Genomic DNA, 13,800 nt, shown 5'->3' with positions numbered 1-13,800 from the left:
AAAACTTGCGATTTTGGCTTAAATAGCAACGCTCTTCTTGCCGAATAAGGCAAGCGAAAATTTATGAATGCAATAATTTCGTAAAAATTATTCTGAACCTAACGAATAAAAATATATTTCATTGTGTTTGTTTATTATTAAATTATTGTAAACTTATCTAAAATGTATTTAATTGGATTAGTCTAAATTAAACTACGCTTGTTATAATAAGGTTAGGTAAGTTTTCTAAGGTTCTTTTGGTACAAAATTATTAATTTTTACATTAACATAAATACAAAAATATATCTTTGAACGTATAAGAGAAAATTTTAGAAAGGACTTAATTTTAAATGAATTCTTGCTAACTGACCAATTTTACCTATTAGGCACGACATATATATGATATTGCATCCACGAACGAGAGGTTTTAAGCAAATAACAATACTGTCACTGGCTTGGAATCGAACCCCCGACATTTTAGCACGTCTCCCGGGCAGTCTGCTAAAATTTCGAGACGCCTTAGTCCACTCAGCCATCAATATTTCAAACATGAAGTACCCAGCACCACTGGACATGTCACCCGTGATACAGTGTATCATAACCTAAGTTAGCCTTTCATCATAACTTATTTCCCTTCCTTCTATAATAAGGTTCGTAGATCACTAGTATTTTCTTCATGTTTTATCATGTGCGAGTTCTGTACTGGTGCTGCACATCGCTCTTTGTTGAGATTCCTGACCACCATTCTTAGATTTACCAGGCGAGCATTGGGTGCAGAAGTTACACAGTGTGAGCCTGTGGTGATACCCTGGGCACTATGCTCACCCCTAGGTCTTTCTCCCTGAGTGAAGTCCGCAGCATCCGTTCCCAGAGCTTCTACTCAATGCGCAGTCTTCTTGTCCCTACCCAATCTTCATAACCTTACATTTTCTGGGGTTAGATTCGAATAATCGTTTATCTGAGCAATCTTGCAGTTGGTCCAGTCACCTCCAGCCTGACCCTCTACTCATCACTTCTAATTTTCCTTATTAATTTGACTTCCTCTGCAAACATTGACACTTCTGACTCTTCCAGAAACCAGAAACAGCACTGGTCCTAATACTGATACTTGTGGAACCCCGCTTATTACTCTTCCCCCAGTCTGATATGTCTTGGACAGTTACTCTTTGCTTCCTTCCTCTAAGGTGCTCTTTGAACTACCAGTCTACATTCCCCTGTTATTCCTACCTGCACCTCATGTGTGGTACTCTGTCAGACACTTTCTTCCGGTGCTGGAATGTCAAGCTCACTCACCACTTCTTTTGTCTCTAAACTTATGATAATTATTGCTTGTTGGACTATTCCTAAGTGCTCTACCAGTCTCCTTGTGTGTGTGTGTGTGTGTGTGTGTGTGTGTGTGTGTGTGTGTGTGTGTGTGTGTGTGTGTGTGTGTGTGTGTGTGTGTGTGTGTGTGTGTGTGTGCGTGCGTGCGTTCAAAAACAGCCAGCAGCTAAGCTGATAACAGTTCATAAATAATTCTGGCTGTGACTGCTTCCTCCACTGTTATTGATCTTCGCGTGGGGCTGGGGGGAGGGGAAAAAGTGGTCCATAGCGTTGGAAATGGTCCGTAGTGCTGAAAATGGTCCATTTTGGTGGAAATGGTTCATTGGATAAGAATGGTTCATGGGAGTTGAGAGAATAAAACTCTGTAGGTTTTCTCAGCATGTTATCCTCTGGGAGGTCGTAGTCTTGCAGTTTGGAGTCTTGGACTTCGGAGTCTTGGACTTCGGAGTCTTGGACTTCGGAGTCTTGAACTTCGGAGTCTTGACCTTTGGAGTCTTGGACTTCGGAGTCTTGGACTTCGGAGTCTTGGACTTCGAAGTCTTGAACTTCGGAGTCTTGGTCTTCGGAGTCTTGGACGTCGGAGTCTTGGACTTCGGAGTCTTGGACTTCGAAGTCTTGGACTTCGGAGTCTTGGACTTCGGAGTCTTGAACTTCGGAATCTTGGGCTTCGAAGTCTTGGACTTAGGAGTCTTGGTCTTCGGAGTTTTGGACTTCGGAGTCTTGGTCTTCGAAGTCTTGGACTTCGAAGTCTTGGACTTCGGAGTCTTGGACTTCGGAGTCTTGGTCTTCGAAGTCTTGGACTTAGGAGTCTTGGTCTTCGAAGTCTTGGACTTCGAAGTCTTGGACTTCGGAGTCTTGGACTTCGGAGTCTTGGTCTTCGAAGTCTTGGACTTCGAAGTCTTGGACTTCGGAGTCTTGGACTTCGGAGTCTTGGACTTCGAAGTCTTGGACTTCGAAGTCTTGGACTTCGGAGTCTTGGACTGGGGATTTTGTTTATGACTAAAGGCCAATATGAGGACTCTGGGTGAATATTAATAACTAGCCTTTAGTTATCTTCCAGGTTGATGACTTAAAGACCACAACAGCTGCACACAGCTGTCTCTCTTTCTCACAGCTGCACATTGATGTCCTCCTCACGTGTGTACACTGCTGTCTTTCCTCCTCACAGCTGTCCTTGTGTTCCTGGAGCTGCAATAGGGCAAGGCGTAAGTGTTAAGTGTCTGTCCTAACATCAAGTGGCATAGCGCTGGACCTGTTAATTTCGGGAACACGGTTCGAGCCTCCCGTCCGTCTTTAGGTCTATTCTTATGATCTACTATTAATCAGATGTAATACCTGGTAAGATCACGCGAATTACCTGGTGTGGGCAGGTCGCCCACATATCACGGCATCTTGAAACATTTCGTCCGTATTTCTGTAGCGACTCTGGTGTCCTAATTTCTGTAGTGAGTTTCAGTGTACTAGTGTTACTGTGGTCTAGTGTTACTGTGAGCCATGACACAACAGTGTCATCTGGACACTGATGTCTGATGACTTGATTAATGATGCTATGGCTGTATACCGATGAATCATAAGGAAGTCTTAACTTTTGCTCGTTGTTTTAGTTACATCCTCGTCGCATACACTAGCGTTCTAGATCACTGCACAGTACATTCATTGACTCGTTTAACATTAATCGTCTTCAGCATTCGTTCACGATGATTCCCTCGTAAACATTCTGGGTTCCTCTCCAGGGTTAATAAGTTACCTCGGCAGGAAGAAAGAATTGCTGACGATGCATCGTTGGACAGGTGCTCATTATTTGTGTTTCAGCGCTGCCTGCCTGCCTCAGCTCTCTCTTTAAGTTATAAAAGAGTGCAACTCAAGAGGTAATACACTTGGGCGCTTCCGTTAAGGTTATTTCCACCGATTTCAACGCAGCGTGGCCATGCCCCAGCGATTCTTTATCTGCAACTAAATCCACCCAGCTTCACGCTCTGGGTGCAAAGATATTGGCTGACCTAGCGTCTAGCCATTACGTCTAGCAATATCTATGCCAACTTAGCTATGGTCCTAAGTCAAGGAACAAAATCTACTTCAGCTCAGAGGTGTTTCTAACTTAATTTATCCTACTAGTTATATCATTAGACTAGAGGCTGGTTGATGTCATATCCAGAATGTCTTCATCAGTGTTCTTGGGCGAACACTCGAGTGAGTTGTCTCCTGAGTTCGAGTTGGTAAAATAAAAGTGTGTCTCGTCACGGTTATATTTGGTATGGTATGTGACTCGCCCCTCCCTTCTACTGTGCGAAAAGGGGGTGTCACGACCCCCTTTGCCCCCCGTTGAAGGTAATTTCTCCACACTTGGAGGTCAGAGTAGTAGAGTTGGAGGTGCGTCTAGTCTAATTGGAGGTGCAAAGGGCCAATATAACCCATCCAACACCAGTTAAATTATCATGATTATCTTAGATGTGAGTTCATATATCTTGCATACGAGTTAGATTATCAAGATCAATACTGTTTCTGGTTTTCACTTCATCATCGCTGAGATGTGAAGGTACATCACTGGTGGCGTCAGGACGGGTTCCTTCACTAGCTACTGTGACCACAACATGGGTAATCCTTGCCCATGTCAGCCCAATGTGAGTTTTATACAGCAAATTAAGCTGGTATTATCCAAAATTAACATGTTTGTGACATTTGCTGTGGATGGATGAGAAGGGAAAGTTAGGGGAATGTATTGAGTTCAATTTGGGAGAGTTTATGGAGTATCTGAAGCGTTGTCTTGATAAGAGTTGGAGGTGGGGAGGAATGGTGGAGGAATGGAGAGAGATGATGGAGGGGTGGAGAAAGAAGGTGGAGGGGTGGAGAGAAATGATGGATGGGTGGAGAGAGATGGTGGAGGGCGTGGAGAGAGATGGTGGAGGGGTGGGGAAAGAAGGTGGAGGGGTGGGGAGAGACTGGATGGACGTTGGGGGAGAGTGAGTCGAAGTCTGTAATTTTGGGCCAGTGTTTTACCACCTCCTTGATGCAACCAAGCCATCTCTGCACACTTTAATCTTCTAGCAACTTTACCAGTCTTCACAACCTTCCATTTTCTGGGGTTGATATCAAGCAACCAATTACCAAGCCAATTTTACAGTTTGTTCTTAAGGTCTCTGGGATTTCCAGTAGATTTATTTTTTTTCTAGACGTTACTGTTTGTATTTTGAACATCTGTATAAATAATAAATTCCAGTAATCCAGTCTAACTATTGCGTGAACAAACATGATTGTAAATTCTAAGGCTGAATGTTTCTGTGAGTTGTACACGAATGATACAAAATATCGACAAGTTGAAAGTTAGACACATGTGTAACCTCTGGGTGTCTATATTTGTAGACGTTTATAAATAAAAATACCCAGATGCTTCACATGTGTCTAATTCTTCATTTTGTGTCGGTTGTGTGAACCTCAGTTACTTCGTCGTCGTCACAGTGTGAACCTCCTGTCGTCAATGGTTCAGTTACTTCGTCGTCGTCACAGTGTGAACCTCCTGTCGTCAATGGTTCAGTTACTTCGTCGTCGTCACAGTGTGAACCTCCTGTCGTCAATGGTTCAGTTACTTCGTCGTCGTCACAGTGTGAACCTCCTGTCGTCAATGGTTCAGTTACTTCGTCGTCGTCACAGTGTGAACCTCCTGTCGTCAATGGTTCAGTTACTTCGTCGTCGTCACAGTGTGAACCTCCTGTCGTCAATGGTTCAGTTACTTCGTCGTCGTCACAGTGTGAACCTCCTGTCGTCAATGGTTCAGTTACTTCGTCGTCGTCACAGTGTGAACCTCCTGTCGTCAATGGTTCAGTTACTTCGTCGTCGTCACAGTGTGAACCTCCTGTCGTCAATGGTTCAGTTACTTCGTCGTCGTCACAGTGTGAACCTCCTGTCGTCAATGGTTCAGTTACTTCGTCGTCGTCACAGTGTGAACCTCCTGTCGTCAATGGTTCGGTTACTTCGTCGCCGTCACAGTGTGAACCTCCTGTCGTCAATGGTTCAGTTACTTCGTCGTCGTCACAGTGTGAACCTCCTGTCGTCAATGGTTCAGTTACTTCGTCGTCGTCACAGTGTGAACCTCCTGTCGTCAATGGTTCGGTTACTTCGTCGTCGTCACAGTGTGAACCTCCTGTCGTCAATGGTTCAGTTACTTCGTCGTCGTCACAGTGTGAACCTCCTGTCGTCAATGGTTCAGTTACTTCGTCGTCGTCACAGTGTGAACCTCCTGTCGTCAATGGTTCAGTTACTTCGTCGTCGTCACAGTGTGAACCTCCTGTCGTCAATGGTTCAGTTACTTCGTCGTCGTCACAGTGTGAACCTCCTGTCGTCAATGGTTCAGTTACTTCGTCGTCGTCACAGTGTGAACCTCCTGTCGTCAATGGTTCGGTTACTTCGTCGTCGTCACAGTGTGAACCTCCTGTCGTCAATGGTTCAGTTACTTCGTCGTCGTCACAGTGTGAACCTCCTGTCGTCAATGGTTCAGTTACTTCATCATCGTCACAGTGTGAACCTCCTGTCATCAATGGTTCATTTACTTCATCATCGTCACAGTGTGAACCTCCTGTCATCAATGGTTCAGTTACTTCATCATCGTCACAGTGTGAACCTCCTGTCATCAATGGTTCAGTTACTTCATCATCGTCACAGTGTGAACCTCCTGTCATCAATGGTTCACTTACTTCATCATCGTCACAGTGTGAACCTCCTGTCATCAAAGGTTCACTTACTTCGTCATTGTCACAGTGTGAACCTCCTGTCATCAAAGGTTCAGTTCTATACGCACCTCTTAACTATAAGTTCGGGGTTTAAATTTTATTTTCTACGGTTTTTCTGATCCCAGTTACGAAAAATTAAGATTTTTTTCTGAATACAATTTTCGTTTTTTTTTTTTTGGGTGTTTTTTGTATAATTCTCTTATTGGGTGTTTTTTCTAACGTGTAGAAATTATTATCATACAAGTGTCTGAAGGAAAAAGGCCGGGTAGGACTATTTTGGCCATTTAAGGCACAAAACAATATTTCTTCACCAGTCCAGTGCCTGGCAGCCTGGCAGCCTGGCAGCCTGGCAGCCTGGCAGCCTGGCAGCCTGGCAGCCTGGCAGCCTGGCAGCCTGGCAGACTGGCAGCCTGGCAGCCTGGCAGCCTGGCAGCCTGAAGCCGATGTGTTCAGTCCATCAGTCTTAACGGAGTCAACACACTGACTCCAGGCTGAGGACTGATCACCTCAGAGTCCTCAGAGTCTTCCACCATTCTCTACACTGGACTGATGAAGCCACTGTGTGGCGAAACGTTTCCACAATTAAAGATAGTCAAGTGTTGCCCATGTGTCTCACTCGTCAACTTGTTGGTGTTTTAAACCCTTCCTTCACGCACTGTTTCTTCAGCCAAGACTACCAGCCAGGTTATTTGTTGCCGCGTCTCTGTATGTTGTTCCAGCGTCTCTGTATGTTGTTCCAGCGTCTCTGTATGTTGTTCCAGCGTCTCTGTATGTTGTTCCCGCGTCTCTGTACGTTGTTCTCGCGTCTCTGTACGTTGTTCCCGCGTCTCTGTACGTTTTTCCCGCGTCTCTGTATGTTGTTCCAGCGTCTCTGTACGTTGTTCCCGCGTCTCTGTACGTTGTTCCCGCGTCTTTGTACGTTGTTCCAGCGTCTCTGTACGTTGTTCCATCATTTGTTAAAGCCTCAAGAAAATCCTTTCTGATATACTAACAATCGTTTTTCAAAAATTGCTAATTAGAATTCTTATCAAAATCACTCTAAAAATATTTGATTTTATTGTTTCTAATCAATTATTTATTTTGAAAGGGGGGTGGGGGGTGGGGGGAGGGGGGTGGGGGGTGGGGGGGATGATGCATTGTCATGGCTCGTGTTAGGCCTATTTTTTCAGATGATTTTTTTTTTCTTTAAACTATGGATGGAGGCTGTCTCCTTTGCCTCGTCTAAATCAATCGACTTTTTGACAGCCCTGATGCTGAAGAAATACTTCCTGACATCCCTGTGTCCCGTCCATGTCTCTGAAGGTTCAGCTCAGGTCAGAACCTCACTGCCTGAGTTTACCCTCTCAAGCTCTCGATCCCTCTCCACACCTCTCATTTTTTTTTTCTCTCTCTCCCTCTCCCTTCCTCTCTCTCTCTCTCTCTCTCTCTCTCTCACTCTCTCTCTGTCTCTCCCCTCTCCCTCTTCTGCTACCCCTCAGGGGGTAGCAACACAACCAAGGGGAGAGAGGGAGAGAGGGCGTAGAGGTAAATGGGTGGAAGTTTACGATCTGAGAGGGAGAGGGGAGAGGGAGGGGGAGAAGAAGGAAGGAGAGGGAGAGGGGATAGGAGGGAGGGAAGGGTGAATGTGATGAATAGAAGGGGGGTGAGTGAAGGAAGGAGGGAGAGAATGATGGATGGATGGAATTAAGGATGGATAGATAGATATAAAAGAAAAGGATCAATAGAGAGAGAGAGAGAGAGAGAGAGAGAGAGAGAGAGAGAGAGAGAGAGAGAGAGAGAGAGCGAAATGACAGAATGACTCGAGTATGGAACACATTCGTACAGCATAATGATGTCAACGAGATAAAGTCAGTTGATCAAATGAAAATGCTGGCCCACAGATGGCTCCAACTTCATCCTGTCCCGTACTTGTATGTCTCATAACAATAAAAATGCTTTCAAATGAGCTGATGTAGGTAACAGCTCTTAGCTTGTCAATAAAGTTAGGAATCCTTAACCTGTAATATAGCTGTCAATAAAGCTAGGGATCCTTAACCTTGTCAAACCCTGTGTTAAAAAAAGAAAGAGAGCGAGAGAGGGATAGAGAGAGAGACAGAGAGAGACAGAGACAGAGAGAGACAGAGACAGAGAGAGAGAGAGAGAGAGAGAGAGAGAGAGAGAGAGAGACAGAGACAGAGAGAGACAGAGACAGAGAGAGAGAGAGAGAGAGAGAGAGAGACAGAGACAGAGAGAGACAGAGACAGAGAGAGACAGAGAGAGACAGAGAGAGACAGAGACAGAGAGAACTTTCCATCAACATGAAAGACACTTAAAGTTGGACTCCCGCTAAGTTCCTTGTTATCACTGCTTCGTCCACGACACAACCACACTCTTGTCTCCAGGACACCCTTCTTAACTTAGTCTAGGACACCCTTCTTAACTTAGTCTAGGACACCCTTCTTAACTTAGTCTAGGACACCCTTCTTAACTTAGTCTAGGACACCCTTCTTAACTTAGTCTAGGACACCCTTCTTAACCTAGTCTAGGACACCCTTCTTAACTTAGTCTAGGACACCCTTCTTAACCTAGTCTAGGACACCCTTCTTACCCTAGTCTAGGACACCCTTCTTACCCTAGTCTAGGACACCCTTCTTAACCTAGTCTAGGACACCCTTCTTAACCTAGTCTAGGACACCCTTCTTACCCTAGTCTAGGACACCCTTCTTAACCTAGTCTAGGACACCCTTCTTACCCTAGTCTAGGACACCCTTCTTACCCTAGTCTAGGACACCCTTCTTACCCTAGTCTAGGACACCCTTCTTACCCTAGTCTAGGACACCCTTCTTACCCTAGTCTAGGACACCCTTCTTACCCTAGTTTAGGACACCCTTCTTAACCTAGTCTAGGACACCCTTCTTAACCTAGTCTAGGACACCCTTCTTACCCTAGTCTAGGACACCCTTCTTACCCTAGTCTAGGACACCCTTCTTACCCTAGTCTAGGACACCCTTCTTACCCTAGTCTAGGACACCCTTCTTACCCTAGTCTAGGACACCCTTCTTAACCTAGTCTAGGACACCCTTCTTACCCTAGTCTAGGACACCCTTCTTACCCTAGTCTAGGACACCCTTCTTACCCTAGTCTAGGACACCCTTCTTACCCTAGTCTAGGACACCCTTCTTACCCTAGTCTAGGACACCCTTCTTACCCTAGTCTAGGACACCCTTCTTACCCTAGTCTAGGACACCCTTCTTACCCTAGTCTAGGACACCCTTCTTAACCTAGTCTAGGACACCCTTCTTACCCTAGTCTAGGACACCCTTCTTAACCTAGTCTAGGACACCCTTCTTAACCTAGTCTAGGACACCCTTCTTACCCTAGTCTAGGACACCCTTCTTACCCTAGTCTAGGACACCCTTCTTACCCTAGTCTAGGACACCCTTCTTACCCTAGTCTAGGACACCCTTCTTACCCTAGTCTAGGACACCCTTCTTAACCTAGTCTAGGACACCCTTCTTAACCTAGTCTAGGACACCCTTCTTACCCTAGTCTAGGACACCCTTCTTACCCTAGTCTAGGACACCCTTCTTAACCTAGTCTAGGACACCCTTCTTACCCTAGTCTAGGACACCCTTCTTAACCTAGTCTAGGACACCCTTCTTACCCTAGTCTAGGACACCCTTCTTACCCTAGTCTAGGACACCCTTCTTACCCTAGTCTAGGACACCCTTCTTACCCTAGTCTAGGACACCCTTCTTACCCTAGTCTAGGACACCCTTCTTACCCTAGTCTAGGACACCCTTCTTACCCTAGTCTAGGACACCCTTCTTACCCTAGTCTAGGACACCCTTCTTAACCTAGTCTAGGACACCCTTCTTACCCTAGTCTAGGACACCCTTCTTACCCTAGTCTAGGACACCCTTCTTACCCTAGTCTAGGACACCCTTCTTACCCTAGTCTAGGACACCCTTCTTACCCTAGTCTAGGACACCCTTCTTACCCTAGTCTAGGACACCCTAGGGACACCCTTCTTACCCTAGTCTAGGACACCCTTCTTACCCTAGTCTAGGACACCCTTCTTACCCTAGTCTAGGACACCCTTCTTACCCTAGTCTAGGACACCCTTCTTACCCTAGTCTAGGACACCCTTCTTACCCTAGTCTAGGACACCCTTCTTACCCTAGTCTAGGACACCCTTCTTAACCCTAGTCTAGGACACCCTTCTTACCCTAGTCTAGGACACCCTTCTTACCCTAGTCTAGGACACCCTTCTTACCCTAGTCTAGGACACCCTTCTTACCCTAGTCTAGGACACCCTTCTTAACCTAGTCTAGGACACCCTTCTTACCCTAGTCTAGGACACCCTTCTTACCCTAGTCTAGGACACCCTTCTTACCCTAGTCTAGGACACCCTTCTTACCCTAGTCTAGGACACCCTTCTTACCCTAGTCTAGGACACCCTTCTTACCCTAGTCTAGGACACCCTTCTTACCCTAGTCTAGGACACCCTTCTTACCCTAGTCTAGGACACCCTTCTTACCCTAGTCTAGGACACCCTTCTTACCCTAGTCTAGGACACCCTTCTTACCCTAGTCTAGGACACCCTTCTTACCCTAGTCTAGGACACCCTTCTTACCCTAGTCTAGGACACCCTTCTTACCCTAGTCTAGGACACCCTTCTTACCCTAGTCTAGGACACCCTTCTTACCCTAGTCTAGGACACCCTTCTTACCCTAGTCTAGGACACCCTTCTTACCCTAGTCTAGGACACCCTTCTTACCCTAGTCTAGGACACCCTTCTTACCCTAGTCTAGGACACCCTTCTTACCCTAGTCTAGGACACCCTTCTTACCCTAGTCTAGGACACCCTTCTTACCCTAGTCTAGGACACCCTTCTTACCCTAGTCTAGGACACCCTTCTTACCCTAGTCTAGGACACCCTTCTTACCCTAGTCTAGGACACCCTTCTTACCCTAGTCTAGGACACCCTTCTTACCCTAGTCTAGGACACCCTTCTTACCCTAGTCTAGGACACCCTTCTTACCCTAGTCTAGGACACCCTTCTTACCCTAGTCTAGGACACCCTTCTTACCCTAGTCTAGGACACCCTTCTTACCCTAGTCTAGGACACCCTTCTTACCCTAGTCTAGGACACCCTTCTTACCCTAGTCTAGGACACCCTTCTTACCCTAGTCTAGGACACCCTTCTTACCCTAGTCTAGGACACCCTTCTTACCCTAGTCTAGGACACCCTTCTTACCCTAGTCTAGGACACCCTTCTTACCCTAGTCTAGGACACCCTTCTTACCCTAGTCTAGGACACCCTTCTTACCCTAGTCTAGGACACCCTTCTTACCCTAGTCTAGGACACCCTTCTTACCCTAGTCTAGGACACCCTTCTTACCCTAGTCTAGGACACCCTTCTTACCCTAGTCTAGGACACCCTTCTTACCCTAGTCTAGGACACCCTTCTTACCCTAGTCTAGGACACCCTTCTTACCCTAGTCTAGGACACCCTTCTTACCCTAGTCTAGGACACCCTTCTTACCTAGTCTAGGACACCCTTCTTAACCTAGTCTAGGACACCCTTCTTACCCTAGTCTAGGACACCCTTCTTACCCTAGTCTAGGACACCCTTCTTACCCTAGTCTAGGACACCCTTCTTACCCTAGTCTAGGACACCCTTCTTACCCTAGTCTAGGACACCCTTCTTAACCTAGTCTAGGACACCCTTCTTAACCTAGTCTAGGACACCCTTCTTACCCTAGTCTAGGACACCCTTCTTACCCTAGTCTAGGACACCCTTCTTACCTAGTCTAGGACACCCTTCTTACCCTAGTCTAGGACACCCTTCTTAACCTAGTCTAGGACACCCTTCTTAACCTAGTCTAGGACACCCTTCTTACCCTAGTCTAGGACACCCTTCTTACCCTAGTCTAGGACACCCTTCTTACCCTAGTCTAGGACACCCTTCTTACCCTAGTCTAGGACACCCTTCTTACCCTAGTCTAGGACACCCTTCTTAACCTAGTCTAGGACACCCTTCTTACCCTAGTCTAGGACACCCTTCTTACCCTAGTCTAGGACACCCTTCTTACCCTAGTCTAGGACACCCTTCTTACCCTAGTCTAGGACACCCTTCTTACCCTAGTCTAGGACACCCTTCTTACCCTAGTCTAGGACACCCTTCTTACCCTAGTCTAGGACACCCTTCTTACCCTAGTCTAGGACACCCTTCTTACCCTAGTCTAGGACACCCTTCTTACCCTAGTCTAGGACACCCTTCTTAACCTAGTCTAGGACACCCTTCTTAACCTAGTCTAGGACACCCTTCTTACCCTAGTCTAGGACACCCTTCTTACCCTAGTCTAGGACACCCTTCTTACCCTAGTCTAGGACACCCTTCTTACCCTAGTCTAGGACACCCTTCTTACCCTAGTCTAGGACACCCTTCTTAACCTAGTCTAGGACACCCTTCTTACCCTAGTCTAGGACACCCTTCTTACCCTAGTCTAGGACACCCTTCTTACCCTAGTCTAGGACACCCTTCTTAACCTAGTCTAGGACACCCTTCTTAACCTAGTCTAGGACACCCTTCTTAACCTAGTCTAGGACACCCTTCTTAACCTAGTCTAGGACACCCTTCTTACCCTAGTCTAGGACACCCTTCTTACCCTAGTCTAGGACACCCTTCTTACCCTAGTCTAGGACACCCTTCTTACCCTAGTCTAGGACACCCTTCTTACCCTAGTCTAGGACACCCTTCTTACCCTAGTCTAGGACACCCTTCTTAACCTAGTCTAGGACACCCTTCTTAACCTAGTCTAGGACACCCTTCTTAACCTAGTCTAGGACACCCTTCTTAACCTAGTCTAGGACACCCTTCTTAACCTAGTCTAGGACACCCTTCTTAACTTAATCTAAGACACCCTTCTTAACTTAGTCTAGGACACCCTTCTTAACTTAGTCTAGGACACCCTTCTTAACATAGTCTAGGACACCCTTCTTAACCTAGTCTAGGACACCCTTCTTAACTTAATCTAAGACACCCTTCTTAACTAAGTCTAGGACACCCTTCTTAACTTAGTCTAGGACACCCTTCTTAACTTAGTCTAGGACACCCTTCTTAACTTAGTCTAGGACACCCTTCTTACCCTAGTCTAGGACACCCTTCTTAACCTAGTCTAGGACACCCTTCTTAACCTAGTCTAGGACACCCTTCTTAACCTAGTCTAGGACACCCTTCTTAACTTAATCTAAGACACCCTTCTTAACTTAGTCTAGGACACCCTTCTTAACTTAGTCTAGGACACCCTTCTTAACTTAGTCTAGGACACCCTTCTTAACTTAGTCTAGGACACCCTTCTTAACTTAGTCTAGGACACCCTTCTTAACTTAGTCTAGGACACCCTTCTTAACTTAGTCTAGGACGCCCTTCTTAACTTAGTCTAGGACACCCTTCTTAACTTAATCTAAGATACCCTTCTTAACTTAGTCTAGGACACCCTTCTTAACTTAGTCTAGGACACCCTTCTTAACTTAGTCTAGGACACCCTTCTTAACTTAGTCTAGAACACCCTTCTTAACATAATCTAAGACACCCTTGTTAACTTAATCTAAGACACCCTTCTTAACTTAGTTTAGGACACACTTCTTATCTTAGTCTAGGACACCCTTCATAACTTAGTACAAAGTTAGTCTTGTAAGTCCCAGTTAATTTTAAACAAACTTTATCTCTGACAGAGGAAGTTCAAAATCCGTCCAACAAATCCTCAGACTATTGACTGAATCCTGA

This window comes from Cherax quadricarinatus, chromosome 43 (assembly GCF_038502225.1).
Source record: "Cherax quadricarinatus isolate ZL_2023a chromosome 43, ASM3850222v1, whole genome shotgun sequence".
Classification (NCBI taxonomy): Eukaryota; Metazoa; Arthropoda; class Malacostraca; order Decapoda; family Parastacidae; genus Cherax; species Cherax quadricarinatus.
The sequence above is the reverse complement of the archived record's forward strand: the minus strand, read 5'-3'. Positions refer to the sequence as shown.